Raw genomic sequence first — 12,163 nt, forward strand, 5'->3', positions numbered from 1 at the left:
ATTTCCTGACTGAGGGTAAGTGAAGTGGTCGTTTGACTCGCACGGCAAGCATGTGATAAGACTGTTCTCTCTGGCGCAAGACGCGTGTGGCTACAAGGGGTAATGGCCTTGCTGAGGCTATCGATTCCATATTCGCATCACAGTCATGATCCTGACAGACAGCTACTAGTACTGTCGCAGAACCATAATCCATAGTCTCGATAGGATACCATTCTGCCTGCCGCAGTGCAACTCTGACACGACCTTGAAGACGTTTCTTCTCCTTACACAAGGCTTCAAAACGATCTTTTCATAACCAGTCGACGTTCAGATGCAATTTCTGAATAAGAAACCTGTTGCGTAATCTTTCCTTACATAATGAACTTAGAGGCTGAGTCAAAAATTATACGGACTTTCATAATGCATTCCGCGAAAGCGTGCTTACAGTTGGTATTTCTGCGGTGACGTGGGCCACAGTTGACCTTGATCATAATAAAAGTGAACCGGCAGTGACAGCGTAAACATGTACGCTACGCTAGGAGTTTGCACGAACGAAGAATCAAATGGCAGTGATACGTTTTTCTTGATCAGGGGTGAAAGGGGTTGAAATTCATAGTAGACTGTTACTACATTGCGGGAACGGTACACGGCTGCTGTCAAGTGTTTTAGAGCGAGTCGAGAAATTCAAAAGCTGCAGTAATAACGTCGCACAGACTGCTAGCAGTGTGCCCGTCAACGTCCAAACGGCGGGCAAAATGCTGCAGGCTCAATTCATGGTTTTGAAGAATATGCAGGTTATTATCGATGGCGTAGGGTCTGCGTCGAGTATCATACATTGTTCTGCCTACTCGATAACCCATGATGAACCTGGCTTCAGTATGGCAAAATTTGTTCCTGATGGGTGTCACGGCAACTCTCTGAAGAACACAAACTCAAAAGTCTTGAGATCTACCAACGCTTACTCGACCGTTACAACAGGGAGGGCGATTCGCTATGAGCTAGAATCAAAACACCAGAGTACGTAGTGGAAGCACCCAGAGTCACCAGTGAAGAAAAATATTGAAGTCTTCGGTATCGGCGAGTGGTTATGCTAATGGTGTTTTGGGACGTAGAAGGACCTAGACTGGAAAACTAGATGGAGCAGGGGAAAACCATAAATAAAGACTGTCACTGTGCACTGTTGACTAACAAACTTAAATCAGCAATTCGCAGCAAACGACGAGGCCTATTGTCAAGGAGAGTGTTGCTGCTGCACGATAACGCCCGTCCTCGTACGGCCTGCCTTACCCTTGAAACCCTCCAGACACTGGGTTTCGAGCTGCTGGAACATCCACCTCACAGTCCAATCTTGCTCTGTGAGATTTTCTTTTGCCTGGGCCTCTGAAAGAAGCTTTGCGAGGATTTCCTTCAGACACAGAGGTGTGAGAAGCGGTGTATCAGTAGCTTCACGACCAACCGAAAACCTTCTTTTCATCTGGAATATACAAATTTGTTGACAGCTGGACCAACTGCGTTTCAAAGAATGGAGACTTCACTAAAAAGTAATGTGTGAGTCAAACTGTATATTTAATGTAAATAATTTACTTTATGAAAATTCCGCATAATTTTGGACTTATCCTCACAGCATTAATCCTACTTACTTGGTGCAATTGCGCCCAAATGCTAATAATTTGTTTCTCAAAGAATGTAGTATATGTAATGACTTTTTACTCTTTTATGGTTTGCACTCTTAATGCCAGCAGTGTAAAATGGCATGGTAAACGTGGAGTGAGTCATAGCTCAAGGAAATGGTTCTGCCGCTATGACGCATCACTATCCAATGTTTTCTTAAAAGTTATGACACCATGCCGAGAGAAAATGCGTAATGATGACAGGCGAGGAAATTTCCAGCGCACAGCTTGAAACGTCCCCTTAGAAAAACTATACATGACTGTGCTTAAACTGACAAACAATATGTTTTTAGCGCAACGCAATCTGACTTTCAGTAATCCCTACAAGAGAATGGCCCTGACTAAATTAACCTATCCGTTTCACAACACTTACCTCACAAAAATCTTTGTTACTCGAACTACTGCAATACAGCGAGCGCCACTACTGCCAGCTAAATAAAAAATTCAAACTACGGAAGGCACTAACTACTGATAGGCATAGTTAGCAAATGAATGATGTTAATAGAGAACAAACAATGTATTTACCTTAATAGTCATAATATACACTCCTGGAAATGGAAAAAAGAACACATTGACACCGGTGTGTCAGACCCACCATACTTGCTCCGGACACTGCGACAGGGCTGTACAAGCAATGATCACACGCACGGCACAGCGGACACACCAGGAACCGCGGTGTTGGCCGTCGAATGGCGCTAGCTGCGCAGCATTTGTGCACCGCCGCCGTCAGTGTCAGCCAGTTTGCCGTGGCATACGGAGCTCCATCGCTGTCTTTAACACTGGTAGCATGCCGCGACAGCGTGGACGTGAACCGTATGTGCAGTTGACGGACTTTGAGCGAGGGCGTATAGTGGGCATGCGGGAGGCCGGGTGGACGTACCGCCGAATTGCTCAACACGTGGGGCGTGAGGTCTCCACAGTACATCGATGTTGTCGCCAGTGGTCGGCGGAAGGTGCACGAGCCCGTCGACCTGGGAAAGGACCGCAGCGACGCCCGGATGCACGCCAAGACCGTAGGATCCTACGCAGTGCCGTAGGGGACCGCACCGCCACTTCCCAGCAAATTAGTGACACTGTTGCTCCTGGGGTATCGGCGAGGACCATTCGCAACCGTCTCCATGAAGCTGGGCTACGGTCCCGCTCACCGTTAGGCCGTCTTCCGCTCACGCCCCAACATCGTGCAGCCCGCCTCCAGTGGTGTCGCGACAGGCGTGAATGGAGGGACGAATGGAGACGTGTCGTCTTCAGCGATGAGAGTCGCTTCTGCCTTGGTGCCAATGATGGTCGTATGCGTGTTTGGCGCCGTGCAGGTGAGCGCCACAATCAGGACTGCATACGACCGAGGCACACAGGGCCAACACCCGGCATCATGGTGTGGGGAGCGATCTCCTACACTGGCCGTACACCACAGGTGATCGTCGAGGGGACACTGAATAGTGCACAGTACATCCAAACCGTCATCGAACCCATCGTTCTACCGTTCCTAGACCGGCAAGGGAACTTGCTGTTCCAACAGGACAATGCACGTCCGCATGTATCCCGTGCCACCCAACGTGCTCTAGAAGGTGTAAGTCAACTACCCTGGCCAGCAAGATCTCCGGATCTGTCCCCTATTGAGCATGTTTGGGACTGGATGAAGCGTCATCTCACGCGGTCTGCACGTCCAGCACGAACGCTGGTCCAACTGAGGCGCCAGGTGGAAATGGCATGGCAAGCCGTTCCACAGGACTACATCCAGCATCTCTACGATCGTCTCCATGGGAGAATAGCAGCCTGCATTGCTGCAAAAGGTGGATATACACTGTACTAGTGCCGACATTGTGCATGCTCTGTTGCCTGTGTCTATGTGCCTGTGGTTCTGTCAGTGTGATCATGTGATGTATCTGACCCCAGGGATGTGTCAAAAAAGTTTCCCCTTCCTGGGACAATGAATTCACGGTGTTCTTATTTCAATTTCCAGGAGTGTATGTAGCAGTTCATGACATCCATTCTTACAAATTTCAAAACTCTGCCATTTCTCTCCCCACATCCACCACTGCTGGCGGCTCACCTCCAACTGCACAACGCTATGCACTGTTAACATCCAGCTGCCCAACACTACAATAGCAAATTCCAATAATGAAAACCAGCCACAGACTGCACACAGCACAGCTAGTGATTTTCATACAGAGCGCTACGTCGCGTTACCAATATAGAAACCTAAACAGCCTACTTACATAGCCCCCACGCTCCCCACAAAAAATTTTACAAATTTTTTTTGGGCACTGGTCAATACACATTTGTTAAAATTTTTCACAATTACAATAACAAAGAAATCAAATGCACACACTTATTGATATAATGTTGGTCAAAAGCTAAAATTTTCTCACAGTCCATAAAGACAGTCCTGATCGTTCATCATAGTAAAATTGCAGTGTTATTCTCAAAGTCTAAGCAGTAAAAGAAAACGCACATGGAAGTAGTAGATCTCCATGCACTCTAGAAGAAGTAGTGTTGTCCTTCCAACGGAAAGACAGTGCTGACTCTTAACATGCAGACAGGTAATGGGCCACAACAGAGCAAACCCACCGAAGAATCAGTCAAAGTTCAGAAGAATATTGGTAGGTAGGTCATCACAGAGTAGACTCACTGTAGTCCTGGTAGAGATTACGGTATTGGTGGGCCACCAGAGGTGTAGACCCACTGCAGTCCTTGTGGAGATAATGGTATTGGTGCGCAATCAACGATGCAGACCCACTGTAGTCCTAGTAGAAATAATGGTATTGGTCGTTCATCAAAGATGCAGACCCACTGTAGTCCTCGTAGAGATGGCCAGCAGCCATCTGTTGCAACTGTGCAGGTGTACAATCACCATCGAAGAGTCTTGCGGAGAATATTGCAAATCCTTAATCCACCAATTGTGCACTCACATAGTTTTTTGGAATTGTCCTTAGAACCAGCAATGCTGTTAATCAGTCCCTTGCTGAATTATTAACACACGTGCAAACACTAACAGTCCCTACTTCACACATATTGTCCATATACTGTGACCAACAGATACGTGTGCAGTGAAATGTAACTTACAAGTTACTTAATTTGATGAACTGGTGTCAATTACAATTCTACAACATAAGAATACAATAACAAAGGTACAAAATACATCATTAAAGAACATAACAATACAGATAAAATTTGTAGTAAAACAGGCTTTACAAAAGAATAGAAATAAACATGTACACCAGTGTTACAAGAATTATGACATAAGTACATACATAAAACATCAGAATAACTTTAGAAACATCAACTTCACACATGAGCAACAGAACAGAACAGATAAATAATGTCTAAACATTTTTACAAAGTAAATAACATAGTATTAGAAAAATTCTACAATAACTCTCATCAGCTAAACACATAAAGACAGGAAAAACACAAATATACAAGGGTATACAAACACATATCAGAATAACACAAGAGGAAAGGGCAGGGTTTGTTTTCAGTGTAACATTTGGTACTGCAATCCAACCCAAAACTTCATTCCATAGATCTTTCGTCTTATTTCAACATTTGTTTCCACCAAAAAAATTCTATCAAAGCATGCTTTCTGTAGTTATATGTTCACATTTTTCTTACCTCATTATTTATTTTCCATTATCTTACCTCATCATTTATATCCAAGAAAATCCTACATAAACCTGTTGTCCCTAAACCCTACTTTTTTGTTCATATCCTCTTTCAAAATACTTTTTGGCCAAACCATTTTCTTATAGCTTCTCAATGCATTTCCTCCAATTCATCACAACTCGTTCTCTTACATAGTCTACCCCTCTTAAGCTAACTTAAACCTACTGAGCTCAGATGCTAAACTAAGGGACGAGGCAATGCAGCAGCATAAAACAATTAATACAAACAGCAAAGAAACAAATTGGAAATTGTCAAAGCAAGCAGCAGGAAATCTAAATTAGCATAGCAAATGCAACATTAGAACTAATATGAGCCAATGTGCAGCAACAAGAAAAATAAATCAATAGTAAAACTGGCTTAACAGAGTAATACAAAGTGACATTCAGTAGCACTATGCATGGCAAACAGCAGCGGCAAATGCTATAACTTATACCTAAACATGGCAAAGCTCAAGCAGAAAAAATATTACAGTAAAAATGGCCATGTTTAATACCTACGTCACATCTTAACACTAGAGTGTTGCATCACGATAACTTACTCTACCAAAGAGATTACCGAGTAGTTGAAAAGAAAATTATGTATGCAGTTACTGTTATTAATCCCTTCTTATGGTTCTTTCCATTCCAAGTGCTCCTTTCTCGAAGAATATGGATCATAAAATTATTATTTAATAGATCTGTTGGCAGAAAGTGTTCACATTAGCAAATGCACTTAATTTTATTTTATAAAACCAATGCTGCAACACACCTGGAGACCAGACATTAAACAAAATGAGCATTCTCTCAACTAGAGAGACAATAGATGTAAAATGTTTCTCATCATTTCATTAGGCATTTTAGTAAATGTCATAAATTAAGAGCTCCACAGTATAATCATATGTTTTCAAGTTTGAGCGTGTCGTATTTGCGATGCTTTCTACAAAGGAATGTCAATAACGAGGATAATGGCCTCCTTTTCTTTTCTCCACCTGTGCCTCTGAAAGGCACACACTAACTGCTTTTTTCCAGGCAACTGTCGCGCAGCTGGGTGTCCACGACGCATTACGTGAAGGTGGTCACTTAACTTTCTTACCGACATATTTACCACACCAGTTTGCACTACAGTGACAGTCTTATATAAGAATTTCACAGGTTGAGAATTTGCGTTGCAAATCTGTGGAAACAAAATCCTATAAATATTGATCATAAACATACCTGAACAGCATAATACACATCGTCATCGTAATAATAACATCATAACAGATCAATCACATCTCAGAATCGTCGCAGCTTCTTTCAATAATTTCAAGACCTTCAATAAAGCCATCTACCTCAAACGTACTTCAAAATTCATGATCCCTTACCAAATGCATCATTCAAAGCTCTCATAGTATCACAATGGTTCCGAAAAAATATGAACAGTTCACAAAGTACAGACAAAATACAATTTCATAAGTGTGAAGTTATCCAACTGTGTAATTGCGTAGCCGGCCGCGGTTGTCGCTCAGTTCTAGGTGCGCAGTCTGGAACCGTGCTACTGCTATGGTCCCAGGTTCAAATCCTGCCTCAGGCATGGATGTGTGTGATGTCCTTAGGTTAGTTAGGTTTAAGTAGTTCTAAGTTCTAGGGGACTGATAACCACAGCAGTTGAGTCCCATAGTGCTCAGAGCCATTTGAACCATTTTTGTAATTGCGTAAAAATGTGTCACTGATGTAGTAAAAGAAATGTTTATCTCTCAGTTAAGTGATCAGATAGCTGTGTAATTTATGCGTTAGAGAAATATGGTACCGATGTGTAAAGTTGTATAAGCAAATGCCATATTAGCTAGGGCTCCTTGTGCTTGCCAAACACATAGTACACAAAGTAAGCGTGTACCCCCCTGAGGATTAATGTAATTATACCCTCAGATGTTACAGATTACAGCAATGGAATGAAATGTATCACGGAAAACCTTTGTATCTTTGTAATTCAAAAATCTTTAAAAATAAATGTCTTAAGTACAAAATTAATCACTCAAATGCGTGTCCTGTAGCGCTAAACTGTGCGTCTTGTTGTAAGATAATCTCTGTGGAAGTGTCGTAGTTATCGTCCTCTGTAAGCAAAGTTCTGCTGAAATCAATGTACTTACCTCATCATAAACGAAAGAAATGCTTTGTGTATAGATATCGTAGTTATTGCGTATCTTACCATGATCAAGAAAGTACTATAATGTAACGTATTGTTGTGCTACGAAAAAGGCTGTCTCATTGTAGCTATACCACAAAAGTTACTACTGAAACATGTTTTACTTTCCAGAATAATGCAGAAAAACTGTGCAGATATAAAACAGATAAACCGCAAAAGCAACAATGTAAATTGTGTCACATATTAGCAGCGTCGTGATATAATCGTGTAGCTATCAAAGAAACCAAATGCTAAGTCAGCTTTAATCTCACCGAATGTAATTCAAATAAAGAGTATCTTTTCAAGTAAACCAAAACGTTGCATTAAAATCTCATTAGCAGTATAAGTTCTAAGTATGTAAGCCTGATAGTCGTTATGTAATCGTGCAACTGACAAGCAAGAATGTACAAATAAAAACACTGTGTCGTCTGTTCACTATATCAATGCATTCGTAATTTCTGTTTAAGTATGTTCTCTTGGTTCTTGACTGGATATTTAACTTCAAACATTGTTGCATGGCAACAGTTTCTTAAGTCTGACAAAGCATACTAGAAATGTGAAGTGAAAAGATCTATGGCAAAGACTATGTTAAAAAAACAGATTATCTCTCAATGAACGTTTTTACATGTGAAATGTGGTGCAATCCTTTACTCTTCCTAGTACGCAGAGTTTCATCTTCAAAGCTATTATCATGTGGTATACGTCGGTAAAGAATACTGGAATTTTTCTCAATGTTAGCGTCTGTGTTATTTTCTCTGAGCCAGCCAGCGCACGCGGCTTCCTGCGGTGCGAGTCATTGTCTGTCTCTTTGTTGGCGCGCGTCGTTATTAGGATTAGGAGACCTAACTTCTACAAATTCACCTTGTCGAGAGGGCCCAACCCTGTTTGAATCCCGACAGTTCTGATGAAATTCAGGTCTGTCATTATGATTATATCGTCTGTCGTCATGTCCGTAATTTCTGTAAGTAATTTCTTGTCGGGCACGTGGTGGAGAACTTCTCCCTGAGTCGTAACTGCGCGGAGGACCGTTGTGTCTGAAGTTATTCTGTCTCCCTTGATAATAACTGTTTTGGTTCCCATATTGTCTGTTTCTATGGTTGTCTCTGTCACATTCATTACTATGGAAATGCAATGTTTCTCTGTAATTATTACTACTGTGCCAACGGTTGTCATACGGGTGGTGTCTGTCTTGGTCACGATTTACATTGTAAGAATAGCCTTGTCGTGTCCATTTATTATATCTGTCATCACGGAATTGTGACGGATGTCACCTGTAATTGTTGTGCTCCTATTTTCGCGTTCCGTGATTGTCAGTGTCAATTTCCAATTCTTGTAACAATCCCTGAAAAGCTTTAATGTTATCTTTGCAACATCCTGCCAAAATAATATGCCGTAAACGTTCAGGCAATTTAATTAAGCAAATGCGGACGAGTTCTGAGGGGCTGTATGGGTTTGACAGGTACTGATTCTTGTGGAACATGTCTTCAAAATATTTCACAAGACTGAAAAATTCAGATTGTTCGAAATGTTTCATCATTATGATGCTATGTTTTACTCGGTCTTGTGTAGCTTGAGACCAATATGCTGAGAGAAAGGCATGATAAAATTCTCCTTCACTGTGACAATCGTGAATGACCGATCACATTGTCACGGCTGGTTCATTCTCTAAGTAGCCACACATAAATTCTAATCTGTGCTCTAATGACCAGTTGGGAGGAAAACAATGAGAGAATTGATGAAGCCACGCTTGTGGAAGAATGTCGTTGCCAGAATTCTTAAATGTTTTGAATTTACGTGTAGTAATGAACAGCTTATAGTCAAAATCATCATGTCGGCGAGTAGCATATCGGTGATTGTTACGTGGTGTCGGCGGTTCCATCTCAAAATTCGGTGCACCTTGCCAAATTCTTTCATAATTTCCGAAATGCCCTGTGTTATTATTTTGTGGCTTTTCCGTATTTCTAAGTCCCTCTTCCCATGTTGGAGCACGAGTGTCCTCTGAAATATGTAATTTTTGTATTACTTGTGCCAAATGATCTTGTACTTCCCGGATTTCTCTTTGGTGTTGCGTATTAATTTGATTCTGATTTTGTTTGAATTTCTTAATTTGTTCGTACTCTTCTGTGTCAGTGATGGCTACTGGTCTTGTGTCATTCAGATCAGCATCTACCTTTGCAGATAAGTTAGTGAACTGATCCGAAAGTTCGGCTACCTTCTCCGATAGTGTACTTATTTCCTCAGTGTGCTTTTCTGAACCAAATTTCAGAGTGTCAATTTGGGTTGAAATCGTATCTACTGTGTCCTTTAAGTTTTCCTGAGATTTTGCAAGTTGCATAACCGAATCGGTAGATGCAACTGAGTCAATTTTAGCTTGCAAGGTCTCATGATTTTCATGAACAATAGTTTGCAGTTCTTTTATGGCTAATTCGTGATTCTGTAATGTATTTTCATGCCGCGAAAAAATAGGTTGGAATTGCTCACAAATTTGTGTTTTTACATCATTACAGACTTTTTGACATTTCGATTCGATTTTATGTAACTCAGTAGTTAAATCTTCACGTGTTTGTTCAAGCGTATGTTCCACTGAGTCTAACTTTTGAAGCTTTTGTTCCATTGTGTCTAACTTTTGAAGCTTTTGCTGTGTTTGTCTCTGATTTTGTTCCATTGTGTCTAACTGTTGCTGTGTTTGTCTCTGATTTTGCTTCATTTGCTGCATTAGTTGCAATAATAATGTATCAGTGTCTGGAATCTGTTCCTCTATGCTTTTCGGCAGTGCATTTGCACCGGCAACATTCACATTTTGACAAGCAGAAAATGTGTCTTGACTTATTTGAGAAAACGGTGTGGACGCAAAACCTGAATCTACAGTATTTGCAAGATTGTGTCCTGTCATTTCGGATCCCTGAGGCGAGCTGTTGCCTACCGATCGATCGATAATGCTTCCCTGTTCACTAATTGTTTCACTGCCTACACCATTATTTGCAGCCCGCTCCATTTCCCTATGCACAATTACCAAATTACTACTTTGAACATTAGTTAATTCGTTACTCGGCGGCGCTAACACACTGCTTTCGTCTTCACTGTCATTTCTCAGTTTACTTTGGAGCCTAGTATTACGTTTTTCACACGCCATTATTGTCACAATATTTCAGACGACAACAGAGAAAACCACAATTTGAAGAGCAAAATAAGGAAACACATTAATATAGCATTGAAAATAATATCTCGTTAATTGCAAGCGCAGCTGCGAAATAATTGGTGCAAATCTACAGGCATGCCACAACTGTTTTACTCTACAAGAATAAAAAACTACAACTACAAAGAAAATTCTCTCTACAATTACGTGGTAGAAATAAACAAAGGCTGCACTAATTACACAAACTACAAGAAAAAATCAGAAGATTCCAGTGAGGTATCCTCGGCTAAGGGTCGACATATGAAACGTCCCATTAGAAAAATTATATATGCTGTGCTTAAACTGACAAACAATATTTTTTTAGCGCAACGCAATCTGACTTTCAGTAATCCCTACAAGAGAATGGCCCTGACTAAATTAACCTATACGTTTCACAAATCACTCACCTCACAAAAATCTTCGTTACTCGAACTACTGCAATACAGCGAGCGCCACTACTGCCAGCTAAATAAATGATTCAAACTACGAAAGGCACTAACTACTGATAGGCATAGTTAGCAAATGAAAGATGTTAATAGGGAACAAACAATGTATTTACCTTAATAATCATAATATATATAGCAGTTCATGACATCCGTTCTTACAAATTTCAAAACTCCGCCATTTCTCTCCCCACATCCACCACTGCTGGCGGCTCACCTCCAACTGCGCAACGCTACGCACTGTTAACATCCAGCTGCCCAACACTACAATAGCAAATTCCAATAATGCAAACCAGCCACAAACTGCACACAGCAGAGCCAGTGATTTTCATACAGAGCGCTACGTGGCGTTACCAATATAAAATCCTAAACAGCTTACTTACAAGCTTTATGTATGTGGTACCTTCATATTATTTTGTGAATAACACAGTCTGTGCCACTGTTAAAAGTTTCTTTAATTATTTCGCAGTTTCGGCTATACCAGTCATAAGATCTCTGCAGTTAGGTGAATATAACGAGTGACAGGTGGTTGATGGTGTGGGTTCCTGGTATCATGTCCTAGTTCATGAACCACGGGCAACGTATGAGTGGCCAAGTAAGTGGTCCTGACAGTCGAGATACCAGTTACTTTGGAATAAGGCAGGGCATCTCGGACATATTCCGAGTCGTGGCCACCTTTGTGCTCAGACGGCAAAGACTACCAAATCCACCGGTTAGTCCCTCAACCGTTAGGGGTAAAACTCAATGGGACCCAGGGCAAGTAAGGCAAGCAACCTGCTTCCCTGGTACTATAAATATGATGCTGGCAACAATCAGAGCAAAATGCCTCGGACCTTTGGAGGTGACGGAGTCCCACCTCTAATTGACAAACCAGGGACTCCTAAGATATGACTCGGCACACGAATGGTAACGAGATGGGGAGCTATTAATCTACATCTACATCTACATCTATACTCCGCGAGCCACCTTACGGTGTGTGGCGGAGGGTACTTATTGTACCACTATCTGATCCCCCCTTCCCTGTTCCATTCGCGAATTGTGCGTGGGAAGAACGACTGCTTGTAAGTCTCCGTATTTGCTCTAATTTCTCG

Source organism: Schistocerca piceifrons, chromosome 2 (assembly GCF_021461385.2).
Source record: "Schistocerca piceifrons isolate TAMUIC-IGC-003096 chromosome 2, iqSchPice1.1, whole genome shotgun sequence".
Taxonomy (NCBI): Eukaryota; Metazoa; Arthropoda; class Insecta; order Orthoptera; family Acrididae; genus Schistocerca; species Schistocerca piceifrons.